The sequence below is a fragment of the Halichoerus grypus genome, chromosome 2 (assembly GCF_964656455.1).
Source record: "Halichoerus grypus chromosome 2, mHalGry1.hap1.1, whole genome shotgun sequence".
In the NCBI taxonomy this organism is placed as follows: Eukaryota; Metazoa; Chordata; class Mammalia; order Carnivora; family Phocidae; genus Halichoerus; species Halichoerus grypus.
This window is the reverse complement of record NC_135713.1, coordinates 157,065,848-157,085,863: the sequence shown is the minus strand read 5'-3', so window position 1 is coordinate 157,085,863 and position 20,016 is coordinate 157,065,848. Positions and strand designations below refer to the sequence as shown.

Below are 20,016 nucleotides of genomic sequence, written 5' to 3'. Positions count from 1 at the left end.
TCATTATCCATCCATCTGTCCATCCATCTTTCTGCTTATTTATTGTCTTTTGATTTGGGGCTCTGAGCACAATCATATTTCACAACCAGTTTTAAGTTACTGCTTCCTCTTCGTGTAGGAATAGTTATCCCCAAGTCTATAATAAAATCTGTTAAAAATACAAGGATTTGCACAGTGTGATTGGAGGAATTAAAGACAAGGCAAAAAGCAAGTGTCAGCCCCACATCCCCCAACCTCCTGAGGCCGGCACAGCAGAAACAGCATATCCTCAAGGAGGACCATAGTCTTAGCTTTAGATACTGGCCAGCAGTGCAGCGAGTGTGGTCCATGAGGGAGCTAGGAGCAACGGAGCGGAGTATTTACCCCCCGAGGAGCAGCTACCAGTAGGAACAAGAAACCGTTTTAAGACGACCCCCCCTTTCCCAAAATATGGAGCAAGGTAACCCTCGTACTTGGGTTACATGTGGATTATGTCAGATAATGTATTTTCGGCACAATGTGAGCACTGGATATATGGTAGTTATTAAAATAATAATAATAAATCTAAACTAATTCCACCTGGAACTATTTATCTGTGGAGGAATCTGGAGAGAGATATGGCAGATCAGGGGGCCTCTGCGAATGAAGTAATGTTATTTAAAACATCAACAAATACGGAAAACATGGAAGCATTGAATGCTAGAGCTGGGAGATCTCAAGAGTTACTTTGGTTCAACACTCTTGTTTTACAAATACGTAAACTGAGTCTCCGGAGAAGTAAAGTGACTGGCTCAAAGTCACACATCATTTGTAGCAGTCAAGGTGGGCACAATGACTTTCAATTAACTGAGGTGGGTGTTTTGTGGGTTTTTTTTTTTTTTTTTTTTGCCATTTTCCAAGAAATCCTTCATATCAAACATCCATAAACAAATTCAAGAAAATTCTGAAATGCCCATCATAAGTTTATCTTAGTGGAGGAGTTACTGGAAGACACCTTCCCAGAGAAGTGGAACCATTCAATGGGGGGAAAAAAACACGTTAGGGTTTCCATGATAGACATCAATGCTTAAGGGAATAAAATATTCTTCCCTAGAAAATTCTATAATGATGTTAAATATTCTGAGTGATCTGAAAACCCAGTTTCCTGTTTTTTTCTGTGTTCATGTACTCAGAAAATCTTATTGCAATGGTAATAATGATCTCTAACTTTCTGCACCCTACAAAATTGGAGCCTTTTGGAAATAAGAGCAAGGGAAGGGATTGAAGCCAGCATGGATAATCAACAGCTTTGTGGCCATGGGGTGAGGAGGGAGCTCCAGCAAAGCATGTCCTGAGATCAACTTCATACAGAAACACTGGACTTGCAATATTAACTGCACCCTTTAGTTTCCTTTTTTTTAAGATTTTATTTATTTATTTATCAGGGAGAGAGAGTGCACGAGCAGGGGGAGCGGCAGGTAGAGGGAGAAGCAGGCTCCTCACTGAGCAGGGAGCCCGATGGGGGACTCAATCCCAGGACCCTGGGAACGTGATCTGAGCTGAAGGCAGATGCTTAACTGACTGAGCCACCCAGGCATCCCCACCCTTTAGTTCCATATGGAATCTTTCAACTAGGACTATCTTTTGTCAGTAAAATTTAACCCTGGGAAACAACTGTGCTTCACAAATAGAGAAATGCTCTCACTCTGGGGAGGTGATTGAATTTTTTATTCCTAGACCTTTCTGGAAGATCAAGATGTTATGTAACCATTGTCAATTCCAAGTTAGAATAAAGGTGTATGATGACCAAGGTAGTTGTTATGCCTGTGTCATATGGCTCTGCCCTTTGGGTTCACTGAATCAACTCTTTCTATAGTAGCAAAGCTGGTTTAACATGTTCTGTCATTAATTCAAATCTTGGTCAACTTTGTAATGAAGGAGTGACCCAAACTAACCTGTATCCTAAAGCTTATGATTCCAATCTACATGGTTCCCTTAGAAATGAACCATGTTCTGAGCTTATCCAATCCTTTTTCCCCCAGAGCCTCCTGGAGATTCTGCAGATGCAAGTCTCATCCTCCCCAATCTGGGATCTCCAAGGCTTTCTCCCTGACCACCATCTTCCCAGGTGAGACCTCCTTTTCAGGGAGCCTGGCTTTAGGTGCTGCCCAGCATCCACTCCAAACAGCACCAAGGATTTCATCTTCAGGATACAGACAACCCAAATTCCAGCTACATACAGGTAAAGGCACTACAGAAAAAAGCTGAATCTAAAATATCATGGGTGTTGAGCTTGAGGTGGCAAATGAAAACCAGAGAAGGAGAGAAAAACCGGAGACAATTTCACTCTTCTCTTTGACCTAATACTTAGAGAAGAATTTAACTTTGAATAGCTTCAGAATGTGTTCAGTAAAAAATACAACTCAAACAGTTAAATATTATATACGAAAATATATTAACATTAATCACTAAATCAAATATTAAATCAATTAAATTAAATTTATTAAATTTAATTGACTTAAAATTAATATTAAATTAAATATTAGGTGTTAATAATTAATACAAATATAGTTATTATACATAATGTCAATATTGATTATATATGTGTTGTATTAAACATACAACTCAAGGGGCGCCTGGGTGGCTCAGTTGGTTAAGCGTCCAACTCTTGGTTTCAGCTCAGGTCATGATCTCATGGTGGCAAGATGGAGTTCTGTGTCAGGCTCTACGCTCAGTGTGGAGTCTGCTTCAGATTCTCTCTCCTTCTCTCTTCTTCTCCCTCCCACTCACTTTCTCTCTCTCTCAAATAAATAAATAAAATCTTTAAAAAAATACAACTCAAGTAGCTTCCAGAGTCAAAATTGAAATTCAGTAGTTTACAGAGCCTGCAATTCCTGTGGGAAAGATCAGAGTGAGTTGTTCTGATTTGTGAGGTAAGGACAGTAAGGAACAGTGAGGGCTGTACCACTTGTCCCCAGATCACTAACTGCATCAGACCTGGGCTCAACAGCCTTATTTATACCATCCAGACAACACAACATCCCTGGTTTTTCTACCTTGCTGTTCCAATATCACTATGGATCCAAGGAAGGGCTGTTCTCGCCTTCCTTTTAGATGTTCTCGGCCTCATTTATACCCAACTTGACAGAATTCAAAGAAATCTCCCCCCAGTTTGCCTGTTACCCTTTACCTTCCTAAGTCACAGTTCAAAGAACTTCTCATCACACTATCAAAGCGACAGTCACATCATGAGTATACGACTACACTATACAGTATACTCTCTTCTCCCTTAGCTTCTCTCAGACGGCGGCTCTCTGTATTCAGAATTTGGATCATATCGATTCTTTGGACACACCCTCTTTTGGATCTTTGTTTCCCCAAGGGAAGCCTCGTTTAATTGAGCGTGGTTAATGGTTATTTGTATTGCGTTATCAGCAGCCACATGGTCCTGAGACAGGGGGATGCTGTGATATGTGGTCTCCATCCTTCAGAAGGAAGTGATTGCTGTTGTTTTTCACAGTGCCTGAGACACCAAAGGAATTGTCAGTATGAACAACAATCTTCTCAGAGCAAAGCGAAAGTGACATATAATAGAGTGTATTCCCATCCCGAGATGTGGAGACCTGACTCTCCATCAACTAGCCAGCAGGACTGTGGAGAGAGAGTCCTGCACTGGGCATCTGGCTCTAGCTGAAATCCCCTCAGTTTGCAGAGGAGTAAACTGAGGAGATTTCAGCTACTTTTCAATGCATGACGAGCATATTTTTATGTCCTCGGGCACAGTTAGAATTGTGGCTTTGAAAGTATAGTCCATAGGGGCGCCTGGGTGGCTCAGTTGGTTAAGCGACTGCCTTCAGCTCAGGTCATGATCCTGGAGTCCCAGGATCGAGTCCCGCATCGGGCTCCCTGCTCAGCGGGGAGTCTGCTTCTCCCTCTGATCCTCTTCCCTCTCACGCTCTCTGTCTCTCATTCTTTCTCTCTCAAATAAATAAATAAAATCTTTAAAAAAAAAAAAAGAAAGTATAGTTTGTAAACCCGGACGTCCGCTGTTGTGTATCAGCTCGTTGTCAGTCTCTGTTGGCTGTCTTTTGTTTTGAGAATGGGTTGCGTTTTCTTGTTTAATCATATGTTCAGTAATTTGGATTGCGTCCTAGACGTTGTGACCGATATGTTTGTAGAGACCGCGAATTCTGTTGTATTGCTGTAAAGAGTTTTGATTTTCTTTAAATTTTAAATCAGGCAATTCATCTGGCTAACTTTAAACTGTGAACTGTCTCCCCTGTGGTGGGCCCAAGTTTAAATGTCAGTTCAATTCTTTTAGTTTTAGCTGAACTTCTTGGAGTCTGTCCTCCATGTTAATGGCTCAGGGCTCAGCCTAAGATTAGAGTTTATACACAGAATCTGGGGCATCCTCCCTATGGAACTCTTAATTTCCAGGATTTCCATCCTACTTTCTAGTGGTTGCAATTGCCCTGAATTCTGTTCATAAACCTTCTACCCAGTAATCACTACTATTAACACCTTGCGCTATTTTCTTTTGGCCTTCCTGCATACCTCCCTCCCTCTCTCTCTATATATAAATGCCATGCATTTTAAATTAAAATTGGGTTCATATTACAGATATATGCTTTATTTCTTGCTTTTATCAGTTACCATTGTATTTTGAGCATTTTTTTCATATCCTATTCTTCAAATATTTCAATGTAGAGATTTCCATAATTTGTCTGGTTTTTTTTAATTGTCATAACTGACAATGCAATCAATTTACCACACATGAAGTTTGTCCATATCTCTGAATATTACCTTAGTTCATACTTCTGGAAGTGTAATTATTGAGACTTGGGTTCACTAGCTATCAAATCGCTGCATAATATTATAGCTGCTGTGTTCATCCTCCTAGAGAAGAGGAAGTACTAATATGAATTGTCAAATTGTGGGACATTTATGGGGTCAAATTTACTATTATCTAGGTCCCAAAGTGTTAAAATTGGATATGTGTAGTCCTTTCTTCAGGAGCTTTCTGTATCCTGGAAATTCCCAACCCATCATTTTGCTCGGCTTTCCTCTCTGCTTTGCATGCATTTCTAATTTTACTTGTCTTTGCTTTGAATTCCTGTACCATATGGATTGCCAGAGGGTGGTAAGATGTTAATATCTGTAAATATAAAACTTAAGAGGCTAAGAGAAATCTCTGAGGCATTGAACCTGAACCACAAGCTCTAAACCAGCTCTTTGAGGGTTTCATAGGAGGTTCCTGGCTCCCAACTAATAATAAAATGGTACATAACATCTTTGACCAAAGCACTTTGACTTTTTATGAACTTTCATAAATACAAGTAAAACCGCTTCCAGAGCAAAAGCATGTCAACTCTACCCATCATCAATGGGTAGTATCTTGTCATGAACTTGTCTCAGCTGTACCCATGGGACTTTAATTTGTGGAGGTGACTGAGTGACAACATGGAGAGGTTAATGCCATTGAAAGAAGAATTTATTACTTATATTCCCTGAGAGGAGGAGATGTGACATGGGGAATGTAGGGCCACATGGGGAAGCACCAGTTTTGGCCAGAAGGCAGAAAGGAGGAGTAAGGGAAGAGCCCAGGCCAGAGCCTTTATGACTATGGCGTTGAGAAATTGTCAGGTAGGATGCCCCCTATTGGGCAGGAAGCAAAACACAAATGTTGGGGTTTGTGGTTAGAGAATTGTAACATGATTTGCACACCTGTGAAAGCTGGATGGCAGCGCATATGTAAATAACTTTGGTTGTTTGGCTCTGTGGTTAACTGATGCCAAATAGATAAGGACAGAATCTAAGAAAACACAGAACACTTGTTTATAATGAAAAGGAAGCCAATAAAATGCAAACACATTTGGGTAAAGAAATGTGCCTTTCAGGGAATTAATACTTATGATTGCAGGAATTAACATTATGTTTAAGGGAGCTGAAAAGAAGCAAGAAGGCCTTATATGACCTGCCTTCTCCCACTCTGACCACATCTCCCACTACTCTGCAGCTTGCTCACTCTTCACCAACCATGGACCTGTTGGAGACTCTGGAACAAACTAGGTATGCTTCTGCCTCAGGGCCTTTGCACTTACTGTTCCTTCCACCTGGAAAGTTCTTTCCCAGATACCAGCATGGTTCCCTCTTGAAGGCCTTCACTCAAAAATTACCTTCTTCACCAATCCTTCTAAAATGAACCCCACTTGACACTTCTAATCCCCTTTCCTACTTTTTTTTTCTTTTTTGCATTTATCAATGTTTAACTTGCTATATATTTCACTTTTCTTTCTTTCTTTTTTTCTTTCTTTTTTTTTTCTACCCTCCACTAGAATGTATGTTCCCTGAGAGCAGGGAGTTGTTTGTTTTGTTCACTGATGTACCCTCAGTCCCTGTGTCTTTCAAACTAGTATTAAGCGGGAAATGTTTGGGGATGGGAAACACAATGTTAATAGGGAGTAGAAAAATAGAAAGATTCCCCTGTACAAAAAAGTTTGTAGGTTTAACCATAAATATATACGGTTATGCAGAGAGATAGATATATAGATAAAAAGATGAATTTAGATATAAATCTATTTCTACTTTAAACTATATACAGATATAACATACATAACACATGTAAAATATATATACTTTCTTTAATTGTTAAACCTGTAAACTTCTTTACATAGGGTAAGCTTCCCAAGCTTTTTTTTTTTTTTTAATATTTATTTATTTTATTTTAGAGAAAGAAAGAGAGTGCAAATGGGGAGGGGACACAGGGCTCAATCCCAGGACCCTGAGATCATGACCTGAGCCAAAATCAAGAGTTACACACTTCACCGACTGAGCCACCCAGGAGCCCCTCCATAGCTGTTTCATTCTTAAAAGACATACTACCATGTTGTGTCATATATATTCAAACCTGAACAGCATTTCTTTCTTCTGATTTAATGTCTACCTAAAAGTCTGACATCTTGGAATTGTTAAATACTCTGAATCTCAGCAATATTTGCTAACACTGAAGTGACTTGTAAACCTGTATGTCCTAATATCACAAGGAAAGCCTACTCCCAAATGTAATTCTGTGGTTCCCCATTTAATGTAGGCAATAACAAGAATTTAAGTGTTGATTAAATGTCTATACATTAATGTTCATAGCATCATTATTCAAAATAATCAAAAGATGGAAACAACCCAAATGTCCTTTGACAGACGAATGGATAAACCAAATGTGGTGCGTATACACACGATGAAATATTATTCAGCCTTAAAAAAGAAGAACATTCTGATGTATGCAACAACAGGGGTGAACCTTTAAAACATTATGCTAAGGAAAATAAGCCAGTCATGGGAGAGAGAAATACTTCATTATTTCATTTATGGAAGATACCTAGAATAATCAATTTCACAGACAGAGAACTGAATAGAGGTGACCAGGGCCTGGGGGAGGGGAGAACGGGGGGTAAGGGGGGGTTGGTGTTTCATGCTACCATTTGGGCTGTTTCTGTTGGGATGATGAGAAAGTTCTAGAAATGGATGGTGATGGTGGTTGAACAACAATGGGAATGTACTTCACACCATTGAATTGTGCACTTAAAAATTGTTCAAATGGCAACTTTTTATGTCACGTATATTTTATTTAAAAAACTGTTAATGGATTAAATTCTGTACCTGGTTCCCAGACATTATATCTCTTTGCTTCCTTCTGGTTAAATGGTAAAATCTTAATGAACTAAAGAGATAGGGTGACCATCATTGCAAAGAGTATCTCAAATGCCTATGAGAATAAAGCCTGTGATACAGTCCCTATTATCACCTGATCTTCACTGATTTCCCTTCCTTTTTTACTGAAGGAAACATGGTCTTCTCTTTTCTGAGGCTGGCTTCTTAAAATTTCCTTTGCTTAAAAAAAAAAAAAAAATCAAAGTTTTAGTATATTTCACCAGGGACCAGCAGAAGTATAGCTTCCGCAAATTTCTGTCTTGTGCTGTGTTTTGAATAAAGTATAACTTGAAAATTCTTTTTTTTTTTCTTTAGAGAGAGAGAAAGCATTAGCAGGGTGGGGAGGGGCAGAGGGAGAGGGAGAGAGAGAAAATCTTAAGCAGGCTCTATGCCCAGCGTGGATCCTGATGCAGGGCTCAATCTCACAACCCTGAGATCCTGACCTGAGCCAAAATGAAGAGTCGGACGCTTAACCGACTGAGCCACCCAGGTGCCCCATAACTTGAAAATTCTTAAGTTTATTTACCATCATTTTAGAACAATACACTGAATAGCCAGTTCCTTAATATGCGATAGCTACACATGAAAACACATTTTAAATAACTCCAAATGCATTCCTTTCTATGTATCTCAGTGTCATTTTTTTTTTTTTAATATTCTATTTATTTTTTTTGACAGAGAGAGAGAGACAGCAAGAGAAGGAACACAAGCAAGGGGAGGGGGAGAGGGAGAAGCAGGCTTCCTGCCGAGCAGGGAGCCCGACGCGGGGCTTGATCCCAGGACCCTGGGACAATGACCTGAGCCGAAGGCAGACACCCAACAACTGAGCCACCCAGGCGCCCCTCAGTGTCATTTTTTTATGTCATGTTCAATTTGGCTTAAAAATGACATTATTAATTTGATGGAAGTAACATGGGAATTACTTCATTCATGCAATATAGGCTTAAGAAAAGAATCTCATTGTTCATTTTTTTGACAATAGAATCACACAAACATCGATCATGGGGAAGTTTTCATAGAATGCCTGCATAATGGTACTTTAAAAGCTTCTCATACCCAGGTCATTTCTTAAGAGAAGGTGCTATGGATTGAATTGTTTTCTCCTGCTCAAATTCATATGTTGAAGCTCTAACCCCCCATGCAACTGTCTTTAGACATAAGGTCTTTTTGGAACTAATTCTGGTTAAATAAGTTCATAAGGGTAGGGCCCTGATGTGATACGGTTAGTGTCCTTATAAGAAGAAGAAAAGAGACCAGAACTCTCCTCACTGACCCACATTCTCACACACCGAGGGAAAGCTCTATGAGGACACAACATGAACACAGAGTTCTTCAAGCCGAGAAGAGACCTCTGACCAGAAATTGAATCACACCAACAACTTGATCTTGGACTTCTAGGCTCCAGAACTGTTGAGAAATGAATTTGTGTTGTTTAAATCTTCAGTCTATGGTATTTTGTTATGGCAGCCCGAGCTAAGACAGATGGCATTTCAATAAATAAGAATTTCTAGTTTAAGAATAGTCAGTAATTGGGGCGCCTGGGTGGCTCAGTCATTAAGCGTCTGCCTTCAGCTCAGGTCATGATTCCAGAGTCCTGGGATCGAGCCCCATGTCCGGCTCCTGGCTCAACAGGGAGCCTGCCTTTCCCTCTGCCTCTCCCCCTGCTCGTGCTCTCTCTCTCTCTCTCTGTATCTCTGTGTCTTGAATGAATAAATAAAATCTTTTAAAAAAAAAAAGAATAGTCAGTAATTGATATGACGGTTCAGAAAACGGCCTTCTTCATAAAATCTGTTAAGTGCAAGTATACTATTAGTATTGTTAACATATATGTATATATTTACATCTTTTTTTTTTTCTGAACAGGGCATAAAAAAATAGTCCTTTCACATGCAAAAAATATAAAACACTTAAAAAAAATAAGGAATAATTTGTAGAACTAAATGATCAGGTTCCATAGGTTGATCTTAGAATTATGGGTATTTGGGAGGGGGGAGTGGAAATTCTTTCATTTAGTGGTTTCTGCATCACTTATCTGGACCAGATCTCTGGAGTGTCATCTTTAGAGCTCTCCAGAACATAAATCACACCAAATGGGTAGTAAAAAATGATAGAAGGTATTAGGCTGATTTGTACCATTCTTCTTTCTTTTTTTTTTTTTTTTTTTTAAGACTTTAATTATTTATTTGAGAGAGAGGGAGCGAAAGCAAGCACAAGCAGGGGGAGGGGCAGAGGCAGAGGGAGAAGCAGGTTTAACCGACTGAACAGGGAGCCGGACGTGGGGCTCGATCCCAGGACTCCAAGATCATGACCTGAGCCGAAGGCAGGCACTTAACCGACTTTACCACCCAGACGCCCAACCATTCTTTCTGACCCTTCACTATGATGTCTTGCACTGTGATGGCTGTTAAGTCCTGGTCCACCCAATAGTGCTTCTCCCAGACACCGCTAGGTGAGCCAAAGTGCACATCAGGACCCACCAGAAGGCAGAGAGAACTGTAAGGCAGAGGACACGGTGGCTGGGGTGCTGTGGGTGAATGAGCCCCTATCCTATCCATGTGAGCCCCTCCAAAGTACTGCTTGAACATCTTCAAGGCCTGGGGATTAGTTTCCCACAGAGACAGTTTAAGAGAGCCAACTCGGAAGTTGTAATCCTTGTTATGACTAGTCTTGGAAGTCACACACGGTCACCACCACCTATCCTGTTGGAGTGCGGAGCATCTCTGATTCGCACTAGAGTATAAATGTCAGGAAGCGTAGGTCATCTGGGACCACAGTGAAGCCTGGCTTACACTCATGGTGCAGCCTTACACTATTTCCTACTGGGGTCTCAACTTGAGCTGCCCTATGATTTCTCTCCACCTCTTGCCCAGGGGAATCTCTTAGGCTAAAGCAGGGCAAGTAGGGAAGTCCCACATTTTCTGCTCTGATACAATTATCTATTTACCCAAATACTCACAAGTACTCTAGATTCCCCTGAGGCATTTGTTTTCAATGTTGGCTGTTATTTAGAATTACTTGAGGTGGGGCACCTGGGTGGCTCAGTCTGTGAAGCATCTGCAGCTCAGGTCATGATCTTGGAGTCCTGGGATCGAGCCCTGTGTCCGGCTCCCTGCTAAGCGGGGAGCCTGCTTCTCTCTCTCCCTCTGCCCCTCCCCCTGCTCATGCTGCTTTTGCTCTCTGTCAAATAAATACAAGTCTTTAAAAAAAATTACTACCTGAGGAGTGTATGCATGTGTGATTTTTATATATTTTTATATTATATATATTTATTTTATATGTTTATACTACATATATATAATATATATAAAATACACACACACATAATATTCTAACAGCAGTTTAACCCCGTCAGAAACTAGCGCTTTGCCTCCATCCCATTGCTATAGGTTCTGATTTAATTGGCTTGGAAGGGATCCAGCCAACAGTAAATTTTCAAAGTGTGCCTCAGTGATTCTAACATGTGGGTCAAAGACCACTACTCTATGTTTTTCAAACACAAAAGCCAGAGAGACCGGCCTAGGTAAAGGACACAAATCTCATTTACTACTCAAGTTCAGCCTCTGCCTTCCAACCAAAGAAAGAAAAGACAAGAAGAGTAAATATCACAGACGATCAGAACTGCCCCACCAAAGTTCACATCGCTGGGGAGGAAGCAGATGCAAGGCACCTAGTAAGTCGGAGGGTCATGCTTTGATCCCAGGACTCATGCCTTCCTGTTCCCAGACCCTTTCCTGCATCTCAAAGCCTCCTAGAAAACCCCAGGGGCTATTTTTGAAGAATCCACGTGAATTTCCCCTCTTAGATTTCTTTAGTGCTGACTCAGCTTGTAAGTAAAAGACTGATGTGCTTCTGATCTCTTTCTGTTGAATTACCAAGAGCCCATCCACGAGAAACTAATACATTGTATACTTGCGGGTGGGCTGGGGGGTGGGGGGTGGGGCCGGTGATGAAGAACTGAGAGAAATAAAAAAAGATGAACTTGGGTCAACATGACCTTCACTTCAGGGCTGGCGTGTTCAACACCAGTTTTGCAAAGGGCCTCTGGTTCCTTCCGGGCAATCTGTGTTAGCTCACACTTGATGCTTCTGCTGACCCTTCTTTCAGGCCCAGGTAACAGAGATCCATGAATATCACTGTTTATGGTCGCACTTCCTTTATCTTTCCTTCAGGCAAAAGCATTTATTTAGATCAGAGGTTTCAAATCCCATGGGCTGGATGAGGTCCACAGAGGGGGTCCTATGTATATTTTCTTTAAGTTTCACATTGAAGAGAAAGAAAAAAACAACCTCTAGGTTCTCTGGAGGAATCAAGATAAATAACAATCTTGGGTTAGCTTTTTAGTTGGGCAACCACCTGCTTGGGTTGTATCCCTTTCTTCTCTCCTCCACAGATTCATGCATTTACCTCACTGTGGGTCCTCTGTGGGCAATTCATCTGGGGGCCCTTACTTAAACAATGACATGAATTAGGTAATATTAATTTCTGCTATACACACACACTGCACTGGTAAGATCCTTTCAGATCCTCTTCAGTTGCCTTTGAGCATCACTGATCCTGGAGGATTTTAGCCCCTGGTCAGTTGCTAGTTGGAATACATGTGTTCAATACCTCCTTGACATCTTCCTGCCTCTCATTTTGAGCACTAATACCTTCAGGGGGATTTAAAATGATGTTGGCGTAACCTTTACTCTAAAGGAGCTGGCGGCTTCGTGAGTCTAATGCTCAGCCTCTATTTGAATCTAGGCTTTGGCTTGGACTTCTACCACCTATTTCACGGCGTGACTGAAAAGACCCTTCAAGGGGAGTGGTGTCCTAGCACCATCTCAACCCCAGGGGCCCCCACTTCCTGCTCTCTGGGCTGTGACCTTCACCAAGAAGGTCATATACCTTGCATGCATAAAACAACTACAACCAAAGTAGATACGACTCTTTACTACAACTTAGAACACATTCCTTGACAGTCTTTTATTTGGAAGGTTCTGAAATTTTCTTATTAGAAAACAAACAAATACATTTTTTTCTTTTGAGAGAAAACAATAGAGACCTAATGGTTTTATATTCATTCTCACCCTGGGGTGGGAGTTGGGGGGGGGGGGCGGAACACATCGTTTGAAAGTTTTTACTTTTGGGAGCTCATTCCAGGGATGCAATGAACAAGGCTCGATTTTGCAGCTGTATTTCATGAAGTGTCATTATCTTTCTGCGAGAGCAAACTAATGGATGGCTGGGAGGAAAGAAACAATTTGGAGGCAATTAATTCTGCTTCAAGTCCCAATTCACCCAATGCTAAATAGCACTTGAATCCTGATTCAAGATTTAGAGCCCAGCAGCCTGTGGAAGTCAGCCGGGGCTTCTCTTCCTCGCTCCATTCTGCAAAAAGCCTGCCTTTTGTTTTACTTCCTCTTGGCACTGTGCTTGCGGGCAATTAGATCAGCGATGGGGCTGGTCCTTGTTCAGTTTGCTGGGGCCTCAGGCTGCTTTATGCCCTGATTTACGGCATGAGGGAAGCCTCTGGTAAGCTGGTGCTTGGTACTTGCTCAATTTGTCCCAGCCACAGCAGGACCCATGCTGCCATCTGCTTGTGACACCGGGGACAAAAACACACAAGGCAGGAGCCTATTTTTGTCCTGCTGGGCGATGCTACAGCTCAGTATATGCTCTGCACTGAAAACGGAATACGTGAGCCAAAGATGCTTCATGCACCCCGGAATCATCCTAAATGGGAGCCATGGCCCACGGCTGGCCCGCAGATACCGCTGCCGAGACTCCAAAAGCATTATCTCCCATTTATGATTTATAAACCCAAGGGGAAATGGTTGTGAAGTCAATGCTGCTGAGAGATCAGCCTTCTCCCAGGAGAAAGGTGTCTGCGAGCGGGCCTCCGGGAGCAGCGAGCGGAGTTTGCGGACAAGAAACCAAGCCCAGGTCAACTGGACTCCCTTTGCATCAGTGCCTTCTAAACCCCTTGGCCAGCAAACCTCCGCTTGCTCTGCCTTTATGGTCTCACGCCAGGGACCTCGGGCAACTTAGTCAGCATCTCGGTGCCTCTGGCTTCTCATCCTTATGCTGGGGACGCTGTGAGCATTATGATGGGAAGGTTGTAAACAGTACCTGGCACATCATAAAAGCTCAGTCGATGTTAATGATCATTTCCGTTGTGGTGTTTCCAACTCACACCACCATTAGTAAGCCAAACCAGAAGCGAGGAATCAAGCAAATCCAGATGGCAGAGCCCTGAGTTGGGGTTTAAATCCGGAGACCCTTGCTTTGCAGCCCCCAACCGAGATCAGTAGGAGATGGATGGTCTTCAACCATGCAGGGGCGATGGCTGATGCTTGGTACTCTAAGTGCCAGGCACGGTACATAGGATTGCTTGTATTAACTCTTGCCAGATGCCAGATGCCACAGCAGCTCTGGGAGGTCGCTGCTGTTTTGATCACTATCTCTGTTCCACTAATGAGGAAACTGGGACATGCAAACACTAAGTAACCTCCCCAAAGTCACGTGGCTAAGAGCCAGAATTCTAAGGTTGACAGACCCGCTCCTCTCCCAGTGACTGCTCTTAACTACGCCTCTACCCACCACTCAGAACTAAGGAAATGTACAGCCCCGGGAGCACAGATGGTCAATCTCGACCTTCTGGAGCTCCTAGCACCCAACTCCTTCATTTTGCAAAGGAGGGGACTGAAGGTGAAGCAGAGTTACTTGGATAAGGCAGTATAAGACAGTGCAATAGGGCAGCCTGGAGGCAGAGAGAGACTGAGAGTCCCAGCTCATTTAGCCTTTCTAAGTCGCGTCTTGCCGTGCTCCCACATCCTGGTGTCCCACCACGTGCCTGCCTCACAAAGCTGCAGGCAGGGCCATCTGGGATGACAGGCTCGGGCACAGGGAGCGCTCTCTGGTGGTAGGAGCGGCTGTCCTTGCCCCCTCTTATGCAACTGAAGTGGTAAAGCCTGGGGAGTCCAGCTTCAGGATTCTTCCCACTGCTGTCTGCTCTCTGAAGAATAACAGAAGCACAGAAACCAAAACGTAACCAGAGATCTGGGGAAGATCAACCTTGAGTCCACCCTACATGGTTCCCAAACACTCAGAGCCCTGGGTCGCAGAAAGAAGAGAGCTCACATGTAGGAACAAAGCTCACCTATAGGAAGAGCGCCACCTGTAGGAAGAGAGCTCACCTGTAGGAACAAAGCTCACCTATAGGAAGAGCGCCACCTGTAGGAAGAGCACTCACCTGTAGGATGAGAGCTCACCTGTAGGAAGAGCGCCACCTGTAGGAAGAGCGCCACCTGTAGGAAGAGAGCTCACCTGTAGGAAGAGCGCCACCTATAGGAAGAGAGCTCACCTGTAGGAAGAGGGCCACCAGTAGGAAGCACTCTCCCCGATAGCCCAGTCCTGAGTCCAAGTCCTGTCCCCTATTGTGCCTGCGACTTGCAGTCAGAGAAATCAGTGAGCCTCTGGGCATTCACTGACTTGCCTTTCCCAGATCCAGGACTCAGGTTAAATGGGTCCTGGTAATTACCAGATGTCCGTTCTCTTAAGGCTCAGTTCAACTCAGAGTTCATTGCCAGATGCAGGGCTGGGGTTACACAGATGCACAAAGGGAATTTAGAGGGAGATGGGAGGCTGGCAAGTGTCCGATGATCACTCAGGGCCATTGGTGGGGAAGTTCAAGCCCAGCGATGTGGGAATTCAGAGAATAGTGTGGTTAGCACGGTCTGGGGGAAGGGGGAATGACGTCCGGCAAAGTGTTGGGCACTTCATGTATGTGATTTCATGTACTTCTTAAACCATTCCCAAAGAGATGAACACGTTTAAATTAATTTCACAGATGGAGCTTAAATGAAGAAAGTCATGTACTCACAAGGCCCGGGGCTAGAAGTGGGAACTGAGTCTCTATGGAAGCAAGAATCCAAACCTTTAGTATTATATTCACATTGCTTCTGAGCATTTATGAAATACTAGCTGTGTACCAAGTACTCTGTGATGCATGCTGAACATGTTACCTTACATAATCCTCAAAGAATCCTTTTGAAATAGATGTTATTAGTCCCGATTTCTAGTAAAAGGAGGCTTAAGTAACTTGCCCAAGATCATATAAGAAGTAAAAGGGCAGGATTTGAACCTGACTTTGTCTAGCTCCAAAACCTCGGCTCCTTTTACTGCACCCTGATTTTTCCCTATAATTTTTTAACAAACATTTCCAAATTTGATCAGGAGTTTAATGATGCATTGCCATCTATGCAAATGAGCATATTCCTCATAGTCATTACCAGACTTTTCCTTCTTGGGAAGCAAATACTACCTCTCTAACCCTGTACAGATGCCTGATTACATCACTTCCTGGGATAGAGGACTGCCGCGTCAAGTAGCTCGGCGATGCGGTGACCTTCGTGTACCTTTCCTATAAGCACCCCCTCCAATCCCCAGTGAGACTAACCTCCCCTCCACCTGTGTCCTACTTCCCATTAACTAACAGATCCCTGACTTTCAAAGGCAACTCATGTCTTTCCAGATACTGTCTCAGGTTCAGGAACTCCCCCAAACTCTATCTCTGTCTCCAATCTCTCCTTTGACTTTGAGATCTATATATATAACTTCCTATGGAGCAGTGCAGGAGATAAATCTGGACAAAGTACCACAGTGCCGCAACTGAAATATGTAGAATGTAGAGTGGAGACGTAAAGACTTAACTGGTTTAGTGATTTTCTGCTGAGGTTAGAGAAAGGTGACAAAGAATGTACCGTCTCATCCTGACTCTGGGAAGAAGCTTCTGGGTCTTTTCTTTAAAGGCAGAAAACACTTATTTGTCAAAGGAGACTTTTTTTTTAATACAAAATCCTTGGGACTCTTCAAAGTTGTTGTTTTCCTTTTATCTTTTTATCTCTCACTTTTTTCTTTTTTCTTTTTCTTTTTTTTTTTTTTTTAAGCTCTCTGTTGTATTTGCATTATCAAAACTCTCTCCTTTGGCTCTCTCTCTTTCTCTTTCCTCAACCCAGTAGGTGATGGGACATCAAGAACAACACCAGCCAGATAGGAAGGAAAGCAGATCAGTCCAGAATATCCAAACTGGCCCCGCTCCTCAGTTAGGGTGACCAGTTTGCCCCCGGGGGAGTTTCTCAGTTTTAGAACTACAGGACCTGCTTCCTGGGACACTCCAACAGCCTCAGACACATCAGGATGGTTGGTCGCCCTATCTTACTGAGATGAGAATACACAAGGATCTGGATGTACAATTCATGTAAACACTAAAAGGCTTTTGCCTGGATTTCCTTTGCAATGAGGAGAGTATCTCCGGATCAGAATGCCCCTGGAGGTGTATCAAAGACACCAATGATTGAGCCTGCTCCGAAGTTCGGATTCAGGAGGTCAGGGTAGACAGAGAACCTTCATTCCTGATAAGTGGTCATCTGGTGCTGATGCTGCTGGTCCAGGCACCAGCCTCCAGGAACCACCACTCTCCAGCTCCCAGAACTACCCTGCAGAAAGTGCAGGACTCCTCCAACTGAGATAACGCCGGAACCATCTTGCCACTAAGCCTGACCTTGTACATGCCCACTGAGCCATTTTATTCTTGCTAAAGTCTTTATTGTTCAGAGACAGAGAGTGAGAGCTAGACCCGCAACATGGCCACCATTGATTAATGAGCCCCCTGCCGCCCTTGTGGCTTTGGGAGACTCTGGCATGAAGCTTTTGCCCTCAGAGCCCTCCATTTGGGGGGAAAAGAAAGAAGAGGTCTCTTTAGAAAGGCTTGAGGGTGAAGGCTGGAGGGGCTGGGCAGGGCTACAGCTCACTGGAGAAATACCAACCTGACCCTCTCCAAACCCACAACAAAACCTTTTCTTGAGTGATTAGCCCCAGAGAAAGGTGATTTGTTAAAGCCCTGGGTTCACTGCTTTTGTGTCCTGGGCTTAGGACATCTGGCAGGAGCCAGAGAGCCCTCTGATACTGGGCTTGAGCCCCATTCTCATCCACTGGACTGTGCATCATTGAAACACTGGCTACTCATTCTCATGCTAATCCGTGAACCCGGAGAGCAGATGTGAAACATTTCGTTCTGTTCCTGCTCAGTTGTAAAGAACTAATGCCACTTTTTTTAAAGGCAAGGGCCGAGTTGGGCTGAGAGAGGGGTGAAGGTGAAGGGGGAGAGAGAAAGGAGGGGACCGGGGTGAATTCCAGAAAGACATAAAAGTTTACTTTAACGATGGTCTCTCCTGGTGGGCGAAGCCCTACAGTTTGTGAACTCGGGCCAGATCAACATGAGACGGGAAATGCAAATTACTGTCAAAGGCTTGGGTACCTCCAGCTTGCAGAGTGGGTAATATTTATAGCACGCAGAGACAAAAAGACCTCGAAGGTTCTCCGCAATGTGCTCCCATGAGGCTTTTCCTCTCTGCCTTGCCCCAAAGCTTTATCTTCTGGGGCATGGAGACTTCATTGCCACCCCCAAAGATCTGCTTGACAAACTGCTGGCTCACTTCAATTCTTTTCTATTTAGAGTGCCATTTGAGAATGGAGGCAAGCTTAAGTGGCAGGTGGGAGTGGTTCAAAGGAATATATCTGTATTTCTCTCTGTCTTTCCTCTTCTCTATGGACAGAAAAATATGTATAGATTTATAGAGAGAGGAGCAGATAAATAACTCCTTAAGCTGTCAGGCATTTCATACCGTTATTCCTATGTGCTTCATTGGACCAAAGTGCCTATACTATTGATTACATTGTAAATCTGTTAATGACAACATTGATTCAGTGGAATATCTAGATTTGTTTCCTACACTGTCATCAGAAAAATTCTCAGGGAGAAAGACTTATGATACATTTGCTGATGGCAGACTGTCCCTCTTGCCCAGGATTTGTGGCCTGTTTAATGCATGCCACAGACACAAGCCGACATCTGCAGAGCATGCCAACTCAGAATTGTTTACAGCTCTCACCTGAATGTCCTCTGCACACCGCCCCTTGCATCACTCACTTTAACAGATCCGCTGTGTCAGGAGCCCCTCTGCATGCTAAGTGGCCAGACATCCACCTTCCACCTTTGCACCTTTCTAGAAGTCCCTTAAATCAGTGTTGTCCCAACTTCCCTGGTGATAAAAATAACCCAGAGGGCTTGTGAATCAAAGAACTTCCGCTGAACATTTTTAGTGGACCTGGGCGGGCAGGGGTTCTAGCTCGTCTAACAAGCGTCCCAGGGGAGTCTGCTCAACAGAAAATTCTGGGTCACATTGCCTACACTCTTTGAGTGCATTTGTGGACAGCCTCTGGGGTGAGCAGGGGTCTAACCTACAATCTGAGCTGCTCACCCTCCACCCCTTCTCTCGTGATGCTCTCTGTCTACTTTGCGGGTCCGGTGTTTTGGGGATCATCTTTGACCTTTGATACCTTGGGATGCCTGTTTACACTGTAGGGCCCTTCCCTGCAGTTCTTGGCTACTTGTCTCCTGATACCTGGCTCTCTGTTCTTTTTCCTGTAGGCGGCTCTACGATTAGAAGGAGAGGCACAGGGACATTTGGTGATTACGTTTGATCTTCTATTCTCAAGATTTGCTTTTGTTTGTTTCGCATTGTTCAGCTCAAGAAAGGTCTCAGGTGTTTTAAGTTGATTCAGTTCTGGGTGTATCTATTGTAGAGAAGACCTCAAGAACACTAAAGACATAATCAATCTTTCAATTCTTTCTTCTCCGTTTCTTTCGTCTTCTTTCTCATATCTTAAATTATCTTTCTCTTTTCTTCCTGCCACCTTGGAATGACTCCTTGACTTTACTCTCAATTTTCTAATTCTATCTTCTTGAGGGTAAATTTTGTTTTTACTGCTTCTAATGAATTTTAGATTTTTTTTTCACATCTGGGAAGCAATGTCCCAAGGAGAGCCACCACACAGGGAGACCCCAAGAAGGTGGTAATTGGACCACAGTACGACACGGCTGTTGGAGTCACCACCTCATGATTGCTCTGTCCCCGAGTGGGGCCCACACATCAGAGTCCTTCTTTCCTCATGGGGATTGTCTCTCACTAGCCTCCCTCTTGTCTGTACCTGTAAACCAGATACACACACACACACAGATTGCTTCCAAATTTCCAGAATTCTCAGACATTTATAAATATCTAGCCCTACCTCTGGAACAGGTGCATGCTACTTCTCACAGGGCTATTGGGCTCATCTAAACCAGAAGATGTAATGAGGCACCTGTTCAGGGGACCCCAAACATCCATACATAGATCAGGAGGCCCCCTCTTCATCCTGAACTCAAAGAAGATCTCAGAAAGGGGTGTCCGAAAACTTTACCCACTGGTATAGGCAACTCAGCCAAGATGCCCTATGCCCCACTCATTGAAAGAGTTGTCATTTCTT

At 43.3% G+C, this 20,016-nt stretch overlaps 1 long non-coding RNA gene across 3 annotated transcripts in view; it reads left to right on the top strand.

The window, feature by feature from the left end:
* Positions 1-249: 249 nt before the first annotated feature.
* LOC118537379 (uncharacterized) overlaps positions 250-20,016 on the top strand; it is a 33,665-nt gene continuing 13,898 nt past the window's right edge. For all 3 annotated transcript variants that reach the window (XR_004918107.2, XR_004918109.2, XR_004918106.2), the window contains exons 1-2: positions 250-439; positions 2,001-2,086. This is a non-coding gene — a long non-coding RNA (uncharacterized LOC118537379). The remainder of the gene's footprint in view (positions 440-2,000; positions 2,087-20,016) is intronic.